Source organism: Lactuca saligna, chromosome 7, assembly GCF_052625555.1.
Source record: "Lactuca saligna cultivar CGN05327 chromosome 7, ASM5262555v1, whole genome shotgun sequence".
NCBI lineage: Eukaryota > Viridiplantae > Streptophyta > Magnoliopsida > Asterales > Asteraceae > Lactuca > Lactuca saligna.
In genome coordinates this window covers 56833327-56855072 of record NC_136423.1, presented here as the reverse complement: position 1 = coordinate 56855072, position 21746 = coordinate 56833327, and the positions used below count along the sequence as shown (strand labels likewise).

At 36.9% G+C, this 21746-nt stretch overlaps 1 pseudogene across 1 annotated transcript; it reads left to right on the top strand.

Annotated features, from left to right (window-relative positions):
- The first annotated feature begins 340 nt into the window (after positions 1-340).
- On the top strand, positions 341-1727 carry LOC145006967 (elongator complex protein 4-like; annotated as a pseudogene). Its single transcript, XR_013662975.1, has 6 exons — positions 341-493; positions 588-814; positions 917-1165; positions 1444-1467; positions 1518-1546; positions 1638-1727. The product of XR_013662975.1 is annotated as an elongator complex protein 4-like (transcript).
- Positions 1728-21746: the final 20019 nt, after the last annotated feature.

The window sequence follows — 21746 nt, the reverse complement described above, 5'->3', positions numbered from 1 at the left end:
AGGGCCACGGAAGCTAGGGTTTTTGGGCAAAGCTAGAATCGATCTTGTCTCGTTCCTTCGGAATCATGAAGACGCTGATTGCCATGGAGTTCACGCGGACTATGGTTCAGAGAGTTATAAATTAATTTATCTTCAAATCCTGTTTGGAGAACTTCTAGTTTACACTAATGAGCGATGTGGAATAGATTGCATATCTGCTTTGGTAGTTTCCTTCCAAAATTGATGCTGTTCAAGTATCCTACAAACATTATATATGATTATTTATAAAATCATTTACTCCAAAATCATTATATATGTTGTTTACCTGTTTGATCTGTTTGTTCTTATTTCTCAGGAGGATTAAAAAACTATCCGATATTTATGGCTACTAGCAAAGTCCGGACAAGTAGTTTCTCAAAGAACTTTTCAGCTGCACCTACCTCTTCTGTCCCTGGTCTCAAGTATGGACCAAATGGAACAATCTTTCTTTCATCAGGCATACCGGATCTTGATAGTAATCCCAATACCCCCTTTTTATATTTTATTAAAGCATCTAAACAAGTATGACAACAATTTCCTAATGGATGAATTGTTTCTGTAATATCTAGAGATTTTAGGTGGGGGATTCCATTTACGAAGTCTGGTAATGATCATGGAAGACACTGAAGCACCTCATCATATGCTTTTGTTAAGGACTTTCATGTCTCAGGGACTAGTACACAACCAACTTGTTCTTTATGCAAGCCCAGTCAAAAACCCTAGAGCCTTTCTTGGATCCTTGCCAACTACTTTAGTCCCCAAAGATGACAAATCTCGTAACACTGATGCAGAACAGGTACTACTTTACTTTTTCCCATTTTGCCCTTAGGAACATGCATCTTTCTCTTCACAACTACAACTGTATTAATGTAAATTCTGCCTTTTTATGAGCTTGTAGAAGGATTTGCGGATTGCTTGGCAATATAAGAAGTACCTTGGGGAAAATAAGCAGCATAACGAGGAGCGAGGTAATTTTGTATCTTTTTATCCATTGTGAGGATTTTTAGTATAAAAAGTAAACATCTTTTGTGTTGTGATAATGTGATGCAGATGGGAAACCGTGTGGAGTGTTTTAGCCTTTTAGATTGTTCAAATCTTGCTGGATTCCATGATAGTTGTTCAAAGTTCATATCTCAATTTCCAAAGGGTTTTGGTTGAAATCTGTCTTCCAACTATTCGCTATGACTACATTTGGTCCCTAAACTTTTAAAATTTCTATTGCATACATGAACTGTAATAAGAGAGGAGGTAAGTGTTGACCAAAGACACAACCACCATTGATGGTGATGGAAGCACACATGAGTTAGTGAACAGACGGGTGGCTTAAATTAGAAACCTTGTTGAGGCAGCATAACAAGATTATGAAAAAGAAAAATAAATGAAAGAAATTTATTTAATTTTTGTCTAATCTTTTTACATATGTAGGTTGCGGGTGGAAATGGAGAACAAGTTTTAAGTAGGGACGTCTACATAATTGGTCAACTCTTTGATTTTTTCAGAATGCTCTCTTTCTAGTTCACCACAGTTGGTTACTAGTTGAGTTAAATCAGATGTTTTGTTTCAAATAATAGTTATATATTTAATTTTCCCTTTGAGATTTTAATTTTAGTTTGGTTCAGGTAACTGTTGAGAAGGTTGTTTTGGAACAAAGCAATAGCCAGTATGAGCTTCAAGGCGAATACGTGTTGCTGGAGAATGAGGCTTACTAAGAGGAGCAATGACTGGTAATTTAGGGAGTGTGATATCTTCTATGGGTCGCTGGAGAATGAGGCTTGAGGTTCCACGTGCTGAAATTGATGAGATGCTTCCACTTGCTAGGCTTGTTTCCCGAAGTACCGATCCAACTCTTCAGTTTAGATCAAAGGTCATCCTAATTCATTCATTCATTTATTAAGTTTTAGTCTATCATCCAAATCCAAAAAGCTCTCATCTAAATCTAATGTCTTCTATTTGCAAAACACATGAGAATGAATGAATGAATGCCCTTTACCAAAATATAGCAAACACAACCTATCCTAATCATGTTCATATACCATAAGAGAGTAAAGTAAAGTAGGTTCCATTCCTATACATTGGTTTGGTAAACAGAGTAAATAAAGTAGGTTGCTATTTGTAGCAAAGCTCTATCTAGTCTAGGGGTATATAAATATTATATGATTTTAGGTGATGTTGTTCCCCATTACCTTAATGTTGATCTTGCATTGGGAGATATACGTGTTGCAAAGTTTATCAAGTCTGACTACCCATTTGTCCCATTGGAGGAAGCTCAAGGTTCTTTACTTCTCTTACACTGTAACAATCCATCTTCACACTTATTTTGTAGTATTTTTTTTGCAGGCAATATAGATACTTTGAGCAAGTTCATACATTTAGTCCTTGAGCGGTGTTACTAAGGAAGAGTGGAGACAAGTGAGGCACACATTTAAAAAAAGCAGCACAAATCTTGTTTACAGTGAGGCACACATTAGGTTATTAGAACTATTAGTTTGTAAATTTTTGTTACAACTTCTATTGATTTGTTTTATTTTTCCATGGAATGATTATTTGTATGACATTACATTTATGCAATGGATTCTATTTTTTGTATATGATATTTTATTTTCTATTATGAAACATTAAATACAAATTTAATTTGAAAATAATTAAATCTATAAATAATATTTTTTTAAACAAGAAAAATTATGATACGCAAAAATGTGTATCATCTTCATTTATGACATGACCTTTCTTGACAGGGGCTTTCTTGATACGCATTGCGTGTCATTAACACGTGCGACGTAAGGCTACGACACACGAATGTGTGTCGTCTTCCTTTATGACAGGGTCTTCCTTGATACGCATTGCGTGTCGTAAACGCGTGTCGTAATTACACATCGTAAATGCGTGTCATCTCTCTTTATGACAGGGCCTTCCTTGACACGCATTTGCGAGTCGTCTGAGCCTTTTACGACGTGCAATGAGCATCGTAAAAGGCTGTTTTTCTAGTAGTGACTTATGATAAGAATTGAGAGTTGTGAAATCAGTATGATTGGAAATGTCTTCATTTCATCTATTTCACAAAGTAATGTCACACCCCGAAACCAAAGGCGGAAACGTTCCGGGGCGGAGGACGTCATGAATATCGCAACCAATGTACATAGTAAGCATGTAAACAACCATTACATTACATATTGAAATTTACATTTGTTCAAAAGTAAAGTTGTACAGTGTTATACATATGTATATATAAACAAAATCAAGATGTGTTTTCGATGCACTCCGTCTTCTGCAAAAGGATCATCGGGTACCTGTCTAATGCGGACCTGAGAATACAAGCAGTTTTAAAATCAGCATAAAGCTGGTGAGTTCATAAGCGCTTTTGCTTTCTGAAAATGTACGAGTTTCCTTTTAGTTTCTGAAAATGTTACGACCCAAGAAAATCCCATATTTTCTTAAAAGTAATGTTTGGTTAACTGTTATATTGTACGGTTCCGTTTATGTTCAATTGTTATCCCAGGAAAATCCTATATTTTCCTAAAGTGTTTGTGAAGTGTTATCGAACCTGAAAGTAACGTATAAGTATCTACCATACTTAAAGTGTGTGTGTGCGAAGTTTCCTGAAAGTTTGGTTCCCTTTAAGTGTACATTAGTTTTACAACATATATAAAACTAATAACTAAATATAAAGTTATCATAATCTTGATTACGATTTCCATAACCATACTACAGAACAGATATGACTCGAGACGTGGCCAATATCTTCTATGACTTTTGTCACCCTTGAACCTTTTGGTTCGGCTGTAGCTAGCAGCCAGGTGCAGGATAGTCAGTCCCGTATAGATCTATACACTCAAGTCGCGCTCTCCACTTTACGGAGATTCTGGTTACGGGGGCGGTCCTCCACTTTCATGCCTAGGAAGTGTTGCAAAGGACGTGTCTCTAATCTTTAAGATTCATGACTTTAAAACTGAAATTATCAATACGGATATCCTGTTCTAATGGTGCTTTACTCTCGTGTCTAGGGGGAGTACTAACTAGGACCTAACTGAGTTCCAATGATACCTATCCTTCACACTCGTGTCTAGGGGTGTTTTATTAAGGACAATACAAAAGTTCTATCTACTATCCTTTACTCGCGTATCTCCGTGGGGTGTTACCGAGGATAAAACAATTTATTAAGTTTCCTGTTCAAAGTTTAAAGGTTATGTTTTTAACTATTGTATGAGGAAAATTATTTGTGAAAATATAAATACGTCAATTTATAACGTTTTTCACAAATACTATGATAATGAAATCTGCAAGTTCAAACGGTTATCTGATATGATTAACAGTGTAAAAAACATAAGTAGTATGAAACACTACATATATAAAATAAGTTTTGAGTACAAGTATTACTTGTACTTTGCTTGTATTCTGTGACATCCCCATTTTCACGGCCAGAAAAAACCGATTTTGTTTATGCTTTATAAAAATCAGAGTTCTTCTTTTAATAAAAATGTTGCGGAATTTGTTCCCAGAAAAACATGATAAATACGTTAAAAAACATTTTCGAAGAAACGTACTTTATTCATTTTAAAACGTTTGGGATGTCATCGTCAATACAGGAACATAAGCATAAACAGAACTTACATTTATTTACACTAGTGATCTACATCTCTCTAAATCTCTCAGTGTAAAGTGACTTCGTATCAACACCTGTGATATAAATAAACTGAGTGGGTCAGGTTGGGAAACCTGGTGAGTAGATAGGGTTTTCAACCCACAATAATATAATTATTATGTTTAAACAACCAAACAATCAACCCAATTACCCATCCCCATTATCTTCTTTAGTCTTAAGGATCTACCCTAAGACTCAGCTATTCCTTGTTTATTTATTCCTAAGGATCATCCTAAGGAATCGACACGAAGTCCATCATTACCAAGGCTTATAGAATATATCTGGTGAACACGTAGTCCGAAACATTTGGTAAACACTTAGTTCAAAAGTAACTAGTGAACACACTTAGTTCAAAATACCTAGTGAACACACTCGGTTCAAAGATACGTAGTGAACACACTCAGTTCAAAATACCTAATGAGCACCTAGTTCAAAAACACCTACAGGTTACGAGCTTACTAGCGTTCCACCGGACCGTCTAGTATCGCCCATGGTCATCATCTATACTCCACTAGATGATTGGATCACTAACAACATTAATGTCTCCCATCGTGTTATCACAAAACAACTATTTCATCTACCCATGTTTTACCCAACACATTTTGTAGATATAAAATACATATACAGTTTAAATCATTTAAAACATGTATAAAAATCTTTCACCCAGCATAGACAGCAAGTATTCACATAATATGCACACACAGCACGTAATTTATATTAAAATACTTCATATCTATGTGTAAGATGAAAGGGACTATGCACTCACTTGAGAAGGTGGTGACGCGGTACTTGGACAGCGCTTCGTTTACTTTAAAATAGTTTCCTTCGACGAAACCTAGTATTATTATCACTAGATTTTAGTCTAATATTTACCATGACTAATTATTAGTCTTATTATTATTATTATTATATAAGCATTTAAACAATACTTTCCAACCACTATGTACAGACAGAGGCCAGACATAAAACACCGGAGGGCAGGACCATTTTGGCATATAGCACTTCTGAAATCCAAGAACCCTATGCGGCCCTTTAAACCAGATTCCCCGTACCGCGAGTAGTTAAAAAGATATTATAACGACACTTATATAAGTCATAATAATAGCTCAAATATTTATTATAAATTTATAATAACAATAATAATTTTAAATATAAACTATATTTAAAATAGGGTAAGCATAACTTACTTACAAGGGGATTTTAGCTAGGAGTCGGGCTCTGTAGGGGCAGAACTCCGTCGCTGAATCTTTCTAAGAAAGATTCGTGCAGCGCTTCAACGCTCACCTTACTATACTAAAACTACAGAAAGAGAAGTCGAATCACGAGGGACCGAAATGCTCGGGGGATAAGGAGTGAAAGACTCTTAAATCAAGAGAATGGTGCAAGAAATATGAGAGCCCAAGCCTCTTATTTATAGTAATTGAATTTACAAAAACTACCCTCCATAATTACTTAATGGCCTTTTAGTTATATAAACAACTAAACACCCCTTTATAATACTATTTTAAATAGATTTAACGATATTTGTACTAAACTAATGTCGAAAGAACTCAACAATAGTCTTATAATGACCGCATCGTCGATACCTTTCTAATGATATATACATATGTATATATATGTCTACGTATATATGATTTATACTTCATTTTAATACGTAAATATGTTATTATAATTTGTAACTCGTTCATACGAACTCCGTTTTTGACGTTATTTATATCCACGTGTAGGTGGAGACGTACTCTACAACTTTCGTTTAGACTCCGTCGGCTAATTTTGACTTTATTTTTAAAGTTATATTTTTAACAGGCCGGGACAGGATTGGTCCGTTAAAAATCTCATAACTTCTTCATCCGATGTCCATTTTCGTCTGTCTTTTTATCGTTACGCTACTAATAATAAGATCTTAGATTCTTGTTTAGGTCATGTCGGCTAAAAATTGCTCGATCTAATATTCGAGTTTCGGGCTGTACACTGCTAAGCCGAATCTTAGAAAAATCATAACTTCTTCATACGAAGTCAGATTTGGGCGTTCTTTTTATGGATTTTATCGATTTAACATATTCTACGACTTTCGTCTAGATCACTAAGGCTAAATATCTCTCTATCGTAAATTCACTTTTTACGTTTCCCAGTGCCGTGCCGGTTACGTTGCGAAACTTCGACGAGTCATAACTTCTTCGTTATAACTTGGATTTCGGCGTTCTTTATATGCACGAAAACCTTGTGGCATATACTACAACTTGTTTCAAATTATTTATTCTAAATAATATTTTGTCGAAAAGTTATTTTCGACCCCTATTATCTCTAAATTGACTAGCCCGGATCTACGGGCGTTACAATTATCTCCCACTTAGGATGATTACATCCCGGAATCATCAACGAAACATGGCAGTATAATGACTCCATACATTATCTCTTCATCATAGGTAGTAACTGTAACTTCTATGTTGCTTCGAATGGGTATCTAACTCTTGGACTCCTTGATTGCAGGCGGTGCTTGGTCTTGCACCTGCTTGTTAGACTTTCAGTCATGACCTTCGTGTCACAAGCTCATTCTTTATCAGAGACACCTTCTTCTTCTTAGGACAAGTTAATTTGATTGCTACAATTGATCGAGGTGTCATATTCTAATGACCTATTATCGTACGTAACAACGTTTAGACTCAGCTCTCTTTGAGTCAAATTCCGGAATGAAACATGCCTTCCTTCATGGTCTAATGTGATATAATCACATTTTAACATGTAGCATTTCTAGCTACCAACTTTTTTAACAATGACCGCGATACTTCTATTGATCGCTTTGATTTCAGTCGTTTGGTTTAAGTCATACGCTACATCAAACTTGGTTCTCTGAACCACGTAACCTACTCATTGTAGTCGGACTCAATGTGATATGACCACTAGGGTCGGGATAACAACAATTTTCTTAGTCATTACCGAAACAATGGTAACGACATACTTGAATAAAACGAAATCAATTACTAGCTTCTTGGTAACCTTGTGACTTTCCCTGATCCAAGCGTGAGTCCTGTGCTTCCGGTAGTATATGCATCTACTACCTTTCACACCTACTCATACTCGTCCCAAGTATTGTCTCGCAGTTTTCCAAGTCACCATTCAAGAAAATCACATAACAATTTAACACACCAGATAACAAAACAAAGATTTTATTATTTCTTGAAACCATTACATAGGTGTTCAAGTTCACCCTAGACTATGCCTTTAATAGGCTACATCATATGGTTGTATCTCTTTGGCTACCTCATAGCTTGATCTTCAGGTATGAATTCCTCATCCTTGGTTCCTCGCATTATTTTCTGCTTCGTCGAGGATCATGTGGAATGCCCTTGGCCTCGGTGGCGTTTCTGGTCTTGCTACTTTATTTTTCTTTGGGCAATTCCTTGAAAGATGCCCCCCTTCTTTACAATCATAACACAACCTCTTACTGGATGTACACTCATTAACGTAATGCCCAGACTTTCCACACTTGAAATATGTCACCTCTTCGCCGCATTTTCCAAAGTGTTTCTTCTTGCATTTATCACACCATCTTGCTTCACCTCCTCCTCCAGGCTTCGATAATTTTCTCTCCTTGTTGGACCTTGAAGATCCTTCAAACTTCCGCTTTTCTCCTACCTTATCTTTTTCTAGACCCTTTTCACTTATCTGGGCCTCTACATTCTTAGCCGCCCTAACAGTTGTTTTCAAGGTAGTTGCCATTTTGACCATTGGGCCAAAGTCAGTGGGTAATCCGTTAGCAAACCTATCAATCTTGGAGAGTTCAGTAGGCACCAAGTAGGGGAATAGCTTCATCCTCTCGGTGAATGCGGTGGCATACTCATCAACACTCATCTTCCCTTTCTTCAGGTTCTGAAACTCGTTGTTTAGGTCTACCAGATCTATCTCTAAGCAGTACTGCATTTTTAACTGTTCCAAGAACTCTTCCCATGACATCCTTAAGGCTTCTCCTCGTGGCATCGTATCTGCCAATAGCTTCCACCAGCCCAAAACTCCAGTTTTCAGTTGTCTTACAACGAAGACGGTCTTCTGTTTCTCGCTACAGTCACAGCTCTCAAACACCATCTCCATCTCGGAGATCCAATCCATAATCTCAACAGGATTTGGGCTTCTTGAGAGACTTGGTGGTTTCGCACCCAAGAAATTCTTGTACATTCGCCCATCCTTGTCGTTTCTCCTCTCCGGGCCATCCCTTTGATCACCTTGAGTCCCCACTTGACTCACTTGGCGGCTGTAGTTCCCTTCCTCCGATTGCTCGGGAATCAGCTCGGGTTGCTCAGTGGGCATAGTAGGTTCATCCCTATTCAACATCCGCCTCATTTCTTCCCTTTGTTCAGCTAGCATAACCTGAATCATGGCTTGAACTCCATCCATGGTGACTGGCTCAGGTGCAACTTCTTCTACAACAGGTATTTGCTGAACCACTGGGGGTTGGTTCCTATTCTCATTTGCATTCACGTTTCCGCTACGGGTCCTTGCCATCTTGATCTATACACCGAATAAGGTGAATCTAGACCCTTACATAGGATTGATGTTTAAATCATCCTTATCGCTCCAAAACGTTTATATGCTAGTTCTAATATCGTATTTGTACGTTTAGAATCCTAAACACATAAGGTTTCCGGATCCGGTCGGCAACAGACCATAGATCCGATCAAACTATAGCATAACAAATCATTTAGCACATAAAAGTAATTTAGGCATCATTCTTAAATTAAGCTAGTGCTCACACCTCGCAATCATCGCTTAGCATTCTAAGTTTAAGTCTAGAAATAAATCCATATTCCTAGTTCGCTTAAACTAATGCTCTGATACCAACTGTGACATCCCCATTTTCACGGCCAGAAAAGACCGATTTTGTTTATGCTTTATAAAAATCAGAGTTCTTCTTTTAATAAACATGTTGCAGAATTTGTTCCCAGAAAAACATGATAAATACGTTAAAAAACATTTCCGAAGAAACGTACTTTATTCATTTTAAAACGTTTGGGATGTCATCGTCAATACATGAACATAAGCATAAACAGAACTTACATTTATTTACACTAGTGATCTACATCTCTCTAAATCTCTCAGTGTAAAGTGACTTCGTATCAACACCTGTGATATAAATAAACTGAGTGGGTCAGGTTGGGAAACCTGGTGAGTAGATAGGGTTTTCAACCCACAATAATATAATTATTATGTTTAAACAACCAAACAATCAGCCCAATTACCCATCCCCATTATCTTCTTTAGTCTTAAGGATCTACCCTAAGACTCAGCTATTCCTTGTTTATTTATTCCTAAGGATCATCCTAAGGAATCGACACGAAGTCCATCATTACCAAGGCTTATAGAATATATCTGGTGAACACGTAGTCCGAAACATTTGGTAAACACTTAGTTCAAAAGTAACTAGTGAACACACTTAGTTCAAAATACCTAGTGAACACAATCGGTTCAAAGATACGTAGTGAACACACTCAGTTCAAAATACCTAATGAGCACCTAGTTCAAAAACACCTACAGGTTACGAGCTTACTAGCGTTCCACCGGACCGTCTAGTATCGCCCATGGTCATCATCTATACTCCACTAGATGATTGGATCACTGACAACATTAATGTCTCCCATCGTGTTATCACAAAACAACTATTTCATCTACCCATGTTTTACCCAACACATTTTGTAGATATAAAATACATATACAGTTTAAATCATTTAAAACATGTATAAAAATCTTTCACCCAGCATAGACAACAAGTATTCACATAATATGCACACACAGCACGTAATTTATATTAAAATACTTCATATCTATGTGTAAGATGAAAGGGACTATGCACTCACTTGAGAAGGTGGTGACTCGGTACTTGGACAGCGCTTCGTTTACTTTAAAATAGTTTCCTTCGACGAAACCTAGTATTATTACCACTAGATTTTAGTCTAATATTTACCATGACTAATTATTAGTCTTATTATTATTATTATTATATAAGCATTTAAACAATACTTTCCAACCACTATGTACAGACAGAGGCCAGACATAAAACACCGGAGGGCAGGACCATTTTGGCATATAGCACTTCTGAAATCCAAGAACCCTATGCGGCCCTTTAAACCAGATTCCCCGTACCGCGAGTAGTTAAAAAGATATTATAACGACACTTATATAAGTCATAATAATAGCTCAAATATTTATTATAAATTTATAATAACAATAATAATTTTAAATATAAACTATATTTAAAATAGGGTAAGCATAACTTACTTACAAGGGGATTTTAGCTAGGAGTCGGGCTCTGTAGGGGCAGAACTCCGTCGCTGAATCTTTCTAAGAAAGATTCGTGCAGCGCTTCAACGCTCACCTTACTATACTAAAACTACAGAAAGAGAAGTCGAATCACGAGGGACCGAAATGCTCGGGGGATAAGGAGTGAAAGACTCTTAAATCAAGAGAATGGTGCAAGAAATATGAGAGCCCAAGCCTCTTATTTATAGTAATTGAATTTACAAAAACTACCCTCCATAATTACTTAATGACCTTTTAGTTATATAAACAACTAAACACCCCTTTATAATACTATTTTAAATAGATTTAACGATATTTGTACTAAAATAATGTCGAAAGAACTCAACAATAGTCTTATAATGACCGCATCGTCGATACCTTTCTAATGATATATACATATGTATATATATGTCTACGTATATATGATTTATACTTCATTTTAATACGTAAATATGTTATTATAATTTGTAACTCGTTCATACGAACTCCGTTTTTGACGTTATTTATATCCACGTGTAGGTGGAGACGTACTCTACAACTTTCGTTTAGACTCCGTCGGCTAATTTTGACTTTATTTTTAAAGTTATATTTTTAACAGGCCGGGACATGATTGGTCCGTTAAAATCTCATAACTTCTTCATCCGATGTCCATTTTCATCTGTCTTTTTATCGTTGCGCTACTAATAATAAGATCTTCGATTCTTGTTTAGGTCGTGTCGGCTAAAAATCGCTCGATCTAATATTCGAGTTTCGGGCTGTACACTGCTAAGCCGAATCTTAGAAAAATCATAACTTCTTCATACGAAGTCAGATTTGGGCGTTCTTTTTATGGATTTTCTCGGTTTAACATATTCTACGACTTTCGTTTAGATCACTAAGGCTAAATATCGCTCTATCGTAAATTCACTTTTTACGCTTCCCGGTGCCGTGCCGGTTCTGTCGCGAAACTTCGACGAGTTATAACTTCTTCGTTATAACTCGAATTTCGGCGTTCTTTATATCTACGGAAACCTTGTGACATATACTACAACTTGTTTCAAATTATTTATTCTAAATAATATTTTATCGAAAAGCCATATTCGACCCCTATTATCTCTAAATTGACTAGCCCGGATCTACGGGCGTTACATATTCCCCCCTGAAAACAGTGAAAAATATTGAAAAATGGTAGGGGTATGAACTCACTAGGTGAGAAAACGTGAGGGATTTGGATGCTATTTGTCGGTTCGGGGCTTGATAATGCGCGAGGTTCCTATGTAATATGAAATGGTATACAAATGTATCTAATTAGACTTTAAATCACTAATTAGATATGATTACACACTCCAAGACGCGAAAACACTTCAAATTAAGTATTTGGAGTGACCCGGGTGACATCTACGGATGTGTGGGACTTGGGAATTGAGTTTACTCTTCAAGAGTAAACTCCTTATGGAGTTTTCATCCCTAAGACCTTAACCACATGAGTTCACGGCCGTGAACTCATGGTTGAGGGTTTTATGGTGCTAAATGGCATGCTAACACTTGGGAAAATTAGATAGGTTTAATTCTAGGGCCTTGGAATGGATTAAACTCACTTAAGGACCATTTATTGGAGTTTACAGCAGTAAACATGGATTTTACGGCCGTAAACTCCCCCATGCTCAATCCTTAATTTATTTGGTGAAGCTAGGACAATCACATGTGATTCAAACTATTTTTCCAAGCCTTGGGATGAATTTTAGGCACCATTTGACCTATGAAAAGGAGTTTACGGCCCTGGAACTTGTTCTTGGGGAGTCATGGCCGTAAACACCCAAATGGAAGGATTTCATTGTGTTTAAGGCCCCTAAATTGATTTTGGTTGGTTCTAGGATGTATTCCAAGGCTAATGGTGTGTTTACATGGCTTTTTAACACTTGAAAATGAGTTTACTCTCCATGAGGATGAGTTTACGGCCCAAGCATGTTCTTGGGAAGTAAACTCATGTTGACTCCTCAAAAACCATGTTTAATGTGTTCTAAGTCCGAATTGGTAATCCATATAGTCGTATCTAAGTCCCAAAGTTGGTTTGGAGGGGTTTAAAGGCATAAAAACCCTTTTATTATTTGTTTACGGCCCAAGCATGCTCCTTGGCTGTAAACACATGTTTGAGGTCCAAAATCAAAGTTTAAACACGAATTTGAAGGCTTATGGTACTATACTATGAGCTAGGGAAGTTACCTCAAGGACATTAATTAAACTTAAGGAAGTTACCTCAAGGACATTACTTTGAAGGCTTATGGTACTATACTATACTATGGGCGGAAACGGGTTACGACGAGGGAGTAAACTTTGTGGCTAAAAGACATTAATTAAACTTAAGGGACTAGAACTATCAATTGTATGATAGTTGAATATTGGGATAATGGACTCCATATTAGAGGGGTGGACGAATTCTATGGGGAAACCCATTAGAAATCGTCCTAGGCCTCTAAGGAGGGAGTCCATGGGTTGCTTAGGGCTTAAGCAGTCAAATTAGGGTTTCCTTGTTAGATAACCCTAATAGCCTCACTATTCAAGGATCCCTAGAGCACCAAAAATGTGGCCAAGAGTTTCCTTAGGGTTTCCACACGTTTTTGGGTGCCTCTTCTCTTATCATTCTTCATCCTCTTGCTCTTGGTGTTTGTGAGACATTAGAGGAGTGACACTTGTGACCCTAAGCTTTCTAAAGCCATTACAAGGAGGATTTGAGTTGTTATTACTATATAACAAAAAAAGGTATGTATTCTAATCTTCTTGGTGAATTTCAAAAATAGTATGACTCATTAGGGTTTTATTATGTGTTCATAATGTTGTGTAACTAATAGTAAAACATAGATCCAATTCTAGGGTTGCATGCACACATAGGATTGTTTGTATAAAACCCATCACATACATGATAGATCTAATAGCAAAAGCATATGGAACTCTCCTCATTCCTGCTATCTCTGCATCAGTACTCGGGCTCCGAGTGTTACTCAGTTTGGTATTACTCTGTATAGGAAGATCTCTTTTCTTGGATTTCTCCATGCTAAAACATTTTATCACCTTTTCCAAGTATGTACTTTGACTAACTTCAATTAGCCTTTTACTCTATCCTCTCATAATCCTTATCCCTAGTATATAGTCAGCCTCTTCCATATCCTTCATAGCGAAACACTTTCTAAGTCAAGACTTAACTTCTTGCAAATTTGGAATGTCATTTCCTATAAGAAGTATGACATCAACATATAATACAAGGAAGGTAACTATACTCCCACTAGATTAGACATATATATATAGGACTCATATTCACTTCTAGAGAAACCAAATTCTTTGACCTTATCATCAAATAAAAGATTCCATCTGCGAGAAGCTTGTTTTAATCCATAGATTGATTTGTCAAGCTTACACACTCTATTCAGATACTTTTCTTCTACAAAACCTTCTGGTAAGCTCATGTAAACACCTTCAGCCAACTTTCCATTAAGAAAACCAATCTTGACATCCATCTACCAGATTTCATAGTCATTAAAGGTAGCTATGGCCAACATTACCATAATGGATTTTATCTTGACTACTGGTGAAAAGGTCTCATCATGGGGTTTGAGTAAAGCTCTTAGCAACCAGTCAAGCCTTGAAGGTGTGTACCTTTCCATCCATGTCAGTTTTCTTCTTGATGATCCATTTGCACCCAACTGTCTTACGGCCTGGTACATTGTCAACCAAATTCAAAACATGATTGTCATACATGGAGTTGATCTCGCTGTCTATTGCCTCTTTCCAGTTGGCTGAGTTAGGGTCTGCCATTGCTTCCTTGTAGTTAGCTGGTTCATCCAAATTTACCAGTGTACTATCACTGATAAATGTATCACCATCTATAGTGATATGGAAACCATATAACTCAGGTTGCATTCTAATTATAGTGGAATGCCTAAGAGGTAATGATTCGTCAACTGGTTCAATTAGAATTTCTTCCTTAGGTTGAACCCTAGAATCTTTAGAGGTTCCTTCATCATTTGATTCTTGAATTTCTTCAAGATTAATGGTACTCCCACTGTCCTCTTTGCATATGAGCTCTCTCTCTCTCGCGAAAGACTCCCCTTCATGCTACAAAAACCATGTTCTCACTAGGTATGTAGAACAAATATCCAAAGGACTTTTGTGGGTAGCTGATGAAAAATCATCTCTCACTTTGAGGTTCAAGCTTGTCGTGAGTCTCTCGACTGACGAAAGCTGATGAAAAATCATCTCTCACTTTGATATGTGCTAACGAGGGAACCTTCCCTATCCACATCTTGTGAGGTTTTTTAGCAACCTTATTTGTTGGGACAAGATTAAGAATGTGGGAGGTAGTCTCTAAGGCATACCCCCAAAATGAGATTGGGAGTGAAGCACGACTCATCCTGGAACGAACCATGTCCAACAAGGTTCGATTATGCCTCTTGTCCACACCATTAATTTGTGGTGTTCTAGGATGAGTTAATTGTGAAACTATTCCACATTCCTTGAGGCAGTCATGGAACTTGATTCTAAGATAATCACCGCCTCTATCGGATCTAAGAATCTTTATCTTCCTGCCCAATTGATTCTTGACTTCTTGCTTAAAATCTTTAAGGGTGTGTTTAGTTGCGGAAAAATGAGTCGTTTTCCGGAAAAATTTTCCAAGAAAAATGAGAATTTTGAAAACGCGTTTAGTTCGTCTATTTTTCTAAATTTTTGACGGAAAATGAAAATTTTTCGTTTTCTAAAATTAGAAAGAAGTTGGAAAATTTTGGAAAACTGATAATTATTGTTTTCCACATTTTTATAATTCCAAAATTTTTCTATAAACACACACCTACTCCACCCCATCCACCTCTACCTACCCCCACCTTAACATCCTCCACCCACACACACATACATACCCACCCACACACACCCATGCGTACACACACACATACATTCCCACTCACACACACACACACACCAACTCACACACACAAATACATACCCACACACACATACATACCCACCCACCCACACACACCACCCCCCCACACACATACATACATACCCACCCACCCGCACACACACCAACCCACAAACACACACATACCCACCCACACACACACACACACACCCGCACACACACCATCCCACACACACCCACACACAAACTCACACCTATCCCCACCCCCACCCTCACAGACACACACACCCACATACACACAAACCTACACCTACCCCTACAAACACACACTCTCACCCCCACCAACCCAACACCACCATGACAATCACCGACCTACCATCACCACCACCACCACCACCACTAACCCGCCACTAGCACCACCACCACCGCTGCCACCACCATCACCACCATTAACACAATTGCCGCCGCCACCACCATTGCCTATCATCACCACCACCGCCGCCGACCCGCAACCATCACCGCCCCCACCCACACCCTACCACCGCTACCATTTTTTAAAAATGAAAACCGATAGAAAAATACACATCTAAACACATTTTCTAATTTTATAAAACTGAAAATGAAAAATGAATAAGTTTAACTAAACGCGTTTTCTAAATTTTTCAATGAAAAATGAAAACGGAAAACGAAAATCGAAAAGGGAAAACAAAAAACGGAAAATGAAAATTGTTTTTCCGTAACTAAATGCAACCTAAACTTTTCAAAGGTTTCTGACTTATGCTTGATTAAGTAGATATATCCATATCAGTTATAATCATCAGTAAAAGTCATATAGAATTGATCTCCATCCCTTGTGGTGGATCTAAAGGTCCCTCACACATCTGCATGTATGAGGTCCAACAAACCTTCAACTATTTCACAAGAACCAGTGAAATGTGATATTGTCATCTTCCCTAATAAACAAGATACACATCTATCATCTGACCTTAAGTAAAATGATTCCAACACTCCATCCTTTTGGAGTTGGGCAACGCATTTCTTGTTAACGTGTCCAAGATGACAATGCCACAAGCGTGCTTTGTCTAAACCATTAGACGAATCAATTTGACAAACACTATTTCCTAAATTGCCTACAATCATCACAGTTTCATACACTCCATCACAAGGTAAAGCTTCAAAATAGAAAACACCATTTTCATAAGCATAAATATAACCATTCTCATCATTAAAAGAATATATAAAGCCGTGTTTAAACAATGCATGAAAATAAATTTTGTTTCGTGTCATTTCTAATGTGTAGAACTAATTTATTAAATCTAATCCTAACCCATTACTATGCATTGAGCCATAAACTCTAATGTTGGTGACAGGTGAAGATTACCCATTCCCCATGATTAAGTTCATCCTTCCATGCTCCACATCCTTTTATCCCCTGCAAATAAGAACAAATGTGAAATCCACATCCTGTATCAAGGATCCAAGAATGAGAACATGATGAGTTATTAGATAAGATAATGCATATACCTGCCGATGTTGGATTTGTTTCCAATGCCCTTTGTCGTTATAGTAGAAGCAACTAGTCTTTTTAGGATCAGAGATAGGTGGAGCATCAGAACTGGTTTTCCTTTGGGCCCATTGCTTGATGATCAAACTTGAGATTTTCCTTTCTAGATTTGATTAGGATGACCTTTCATCTTTTCCACTTCCCTTGACCTATGGCCAGAACTGGAGTAGTAGCAGGAGTGGAGGAAACACTCTTTCCCTTCATTCCCACTTCATCTGTTTGTAGGAGGTTTTGTAGTTGAGACAAAGTTGTCTCATTGTTGTTCAAATGATAAGTTAAAATGAACTGATCATAGCAACAGGTAGAGAGTGCAAGACTATATAAATAGCAATTCTCCATAAGGTCCTTGTTCATCTCGTACGGCCAGTAATCCTCATAGTGTCTATGTAACTCAAGATTCATTGTGGCCACCATGATGCATGTAACTTTTGTGGAATCATTGTAGTGTCTCTTGTAGGCGAACATTTCTTCAGGAGTGGCCTTCTCTTCGTCGATCTCATCCAGTGGTCTCTCGAGGACATATTCCTTGTCCTTAAAACGAAGGTTAATCTTTATGTTGTGCATCCAGTCATTGTAGTCGGTGCCATCTAGTTGCACCTTAGAGCAGATGTTCAACAAGGAAAAGTTGTTGTTGTTGGAAGAGGAGGATGAATCAGAAGCATCAGTTGGAGTAGACATATGAAAAAGAAGATAGTTTTAGTTAGATAGGGATAATCCTTAATATAACACCCAAAATAAAATATTAAGGCTAGGATCCAACTAGATAATTCACAACTTAGAAAAGGGATGTTGTAATCTAATTGTAAATTATATAAAGGTAGGTAAATGACGATTTATCAATTTCACCATTGAAAAAGAAATTTGAAAAAATTAGGTTTTAATTAATGAAATTCCTAGATGTTTTGAAATTCGTTGAAACAATTCAATGGCAAGTTTAATCTCGATTATGTTATTCCATTTGTAACCGGGAAACCAAGGATCATAAACAAGATGTGAATAACAATCCAAATGTGATTGGTACTCTCGATGTCACTTATCATCTCATTTTAATATGCCGGTTAACCATACACGCTCCATTAATCAATGATATTTTTTGAGACATCCATTTCTACTCTTTATTTGTCCCTATTAGTGTGTTTGTTAACCACATTCGCTCCACTAACAACTTATAAAGTGCAATGTGTAATTTCATGGGTTAGCATACAAATTCAAAAATTTCCTTAAGTTACTATGATTGGGAGTTAAAAAAATTAGTTACATTATAATTTAATGAGAATTAATTTTTTCCAATCAAACTCATTCAGCTAACGACCCTCCACCCTAGAAGAGAGTGGTGGGTAAGAGTGGATACTTAATGACGGTTGTTTTATAGGCTGCTTTCTTAAAGTCCTCCTATAGTATGGTTTCGTGAATGAGGCGTACTAGCGGTTCGACTGACTTATTCTTATACATATAGTAATAAGTAATGTTTTAATTTTATATATAGTATAAGGTGTATTTTAAACTTTTAAAAATACTATGTTTAAATTTTTAATTTAAATTTAAAATTAAACCAAATGATTTAATAATTATTTATTAATTAATTTTATTAAATCAATTGAGGATTATCCAATTAAATTAATCAAGATAATTTAATCCTAATCCTTCCCCTAAATTTTGAAAATATGGGCAGGGATAATCCAATTTTATAATTATCCCATTTAACTTGACAAACAGATAATTACCAAAAATAAGAAAACCCTAATCCATGGGATACCAATTTTGTAATTACCATGCTTGGGGATGAAGTTAAGGATTTCAATCCTTACCTTATTTTCAAAATCTCGAGGGTCAAGGAACTCTTCTCCAAATCAAAAACTTGGAGGGCAAGGCAAAGGATTTCAATCTTTTCATAAATTTCAAAACTTAGGGCCTAAGAAACCCTAATTTCAAAACCCTTGTCCAAGAGGGTTTAATATCCATAAAACCTAATTGATCAATTCAATAGAAAACAAGCCAAGGCTCTGATACCATTTATGGGTTTTATGTTAAGACAAATAAAATCCTAAGTGTGCATGCAACCTTAATTGTGATCTATGTTTTCTCTAATTGAACATAAAACTTTGAATATCAAATAAGAATCCTAAGTAGACCTATGTATTTTCAAAATTTAGAAACAAAGAAAGAAAACATACCTTTGATCCTTTGAAAGCAAGCACCACAATTGTTGTGCCTCTAGTGGTTCACACCCAAGCTAGCAAAAAGGATGAGGATGAGAGAAGAGGTAGGATAATTTTCAGCGTATGCTCTCTAGGGTTTGAGGTGCCGAATTTGAGAGGGTTTAAGTCCCCTTATATAGGTGAGGTAGCTTAGAGAAAAGCTAGATTTTAAGAAGGAAACCTTATTCCCTTTCACTTGGTGACCAAGCAGCCCATGAACCTCCATCCAAGGACCTTTACACGAAAATTCTAGGCCCTTCCTAGAAGTTTTCATCCAACATCTTTCAAGGAGATTCTAGACCCCTTTTCCTCAACTATCAATAAATTATCAAATAACCCCTGCACTAATAATTAATACAATTAATCCCAAAATTAATTCTAATTAAATTTTGATCAACTATTAGTTAAATAATATGATTTCTAATTAATATATTATTTTAATAATACAATATTAAATCAATTATTTCAATTCATTAATCAAATAATAATTTAACATCTCTCTCTCCAAAAATCAACTTGTTCAATTGCTAGGTTTAGAGACAACCCAAAAGGACTATGCTACTATCAATTCAAGTTGATAACCATTCTATTTATGGGCATAGACACCTAATCTAATAGTTTACTTCTTCAAGATGCTTGTAGGCATCTTTGTGATCTTTCCTATATAACGGGATGTCCTTCAACATAGCAAGTATGTGTCCCATTAGCTCAAAGTTGGTGGTGTCTAGAATTGCAGGTTACAGAAGACCCAACCCGTTATCTCACATATGATTTTTATACTCTTTCATGAATATCTCCGCAATGCCAACCATCTCGTCTTCGGTTAGTGTTACTTCTTCTTTTGGTATTTAATTCTTTCCTTGTTTCTTTTACGAAGAGTGGACTCAGGATTTTCAACACCAGGGGTAACACCCGATTCAAGGTACTTTTCATTTTTGACCCTTGGTGTGTAAATAGTTTGCCATTTTCGGAAAAATGGGGTTACGCTAGGCATACGCACCCAAGGGAAAAAAAACTAATATTCAACGTTTGGACCCTATTTAAGCAACATTATGACCCATGATCCTCTCATTTCTCTGTATCCATTACCCTTGAGCTTCATTTAGAAACCCTAGCCCCTCTTAAGAATATTTGACCCTCTTTATTTGTGTTTTAGTGTATGTTGATGAGAAAAAGAGCATAGAAGAAGGAGATTTGATCAAAGGAGAGCTTGTAGATCCAAATTCTACTCATCATTTCTAGCTTCATTGAGGCATAAATCTTGAAACTTGCTCATTGTATGCTTAGATCTAGTCTTTATGAAGTTTTGGTCATTTTGGTCCCATGAATGAGATCTAGTGGGAATTCGTCCACTCTAGAAGTTAGGAGTTGCTTATCTTGATGTTTCTAAGGCCCCTAGTCGATAAAGTTAGCGTCTTGATGGTTGTTGATCAACCATGCATGTGTTTTTGTTCATTTGGTGGAAGTAGAATGCTTAATCTGGGGTTTGGGATAATTTAAGGCATGAAAAAGCTCCAACTTAAGGACTTTTTGGATTAAGATGTTCCACAAGACTTGGAACTGTAATTTGGACGTTTGGAATACAAGTGTTAAGTACTTAAGGAAAAGTGCTTAATGGTCGTGTACGTTGGGTGTACGCAAGCGTAAGCGTCCAAGTCCTTGATCATGCATGCGACCTAGTACATCATACATATGTCTGGTACTCAAGCATACCAAGCCTGGTCTTGGGCTTTGCGGTTTAAGCCATCTTGGACGATTAGGGCTTTAGGCCTTATTGGGCCACTAGTCTTTCTAACTTTGGGCCATTGTTAGGATTTGGGCCTTCTTGGATTTGGGCCCATATTGGGCTTTATGTATAATTTAGGAATTTGGGCCATATTGGGCTTTTGGTGCCATGGGTTTGGGGATCGGTTATTGGGCCAAGTGAGGAAAGGGTAAAATAGTCTTTTATCCTGGGGGTTGGACAAATCAACTAGATTCCCATTTATGGTTTATGGCCCAATTATTAATTGGGGTTTTATTTGATTGATTAGCATAGGTATTTTCCGGTTCATCCGCCCAATCGTTTGTTTGACTGACAACAGATTGAGGTAATTTTTCTCACTAGACTATAGGACACTAGGATATGTTATGTGCTTGTAGTCT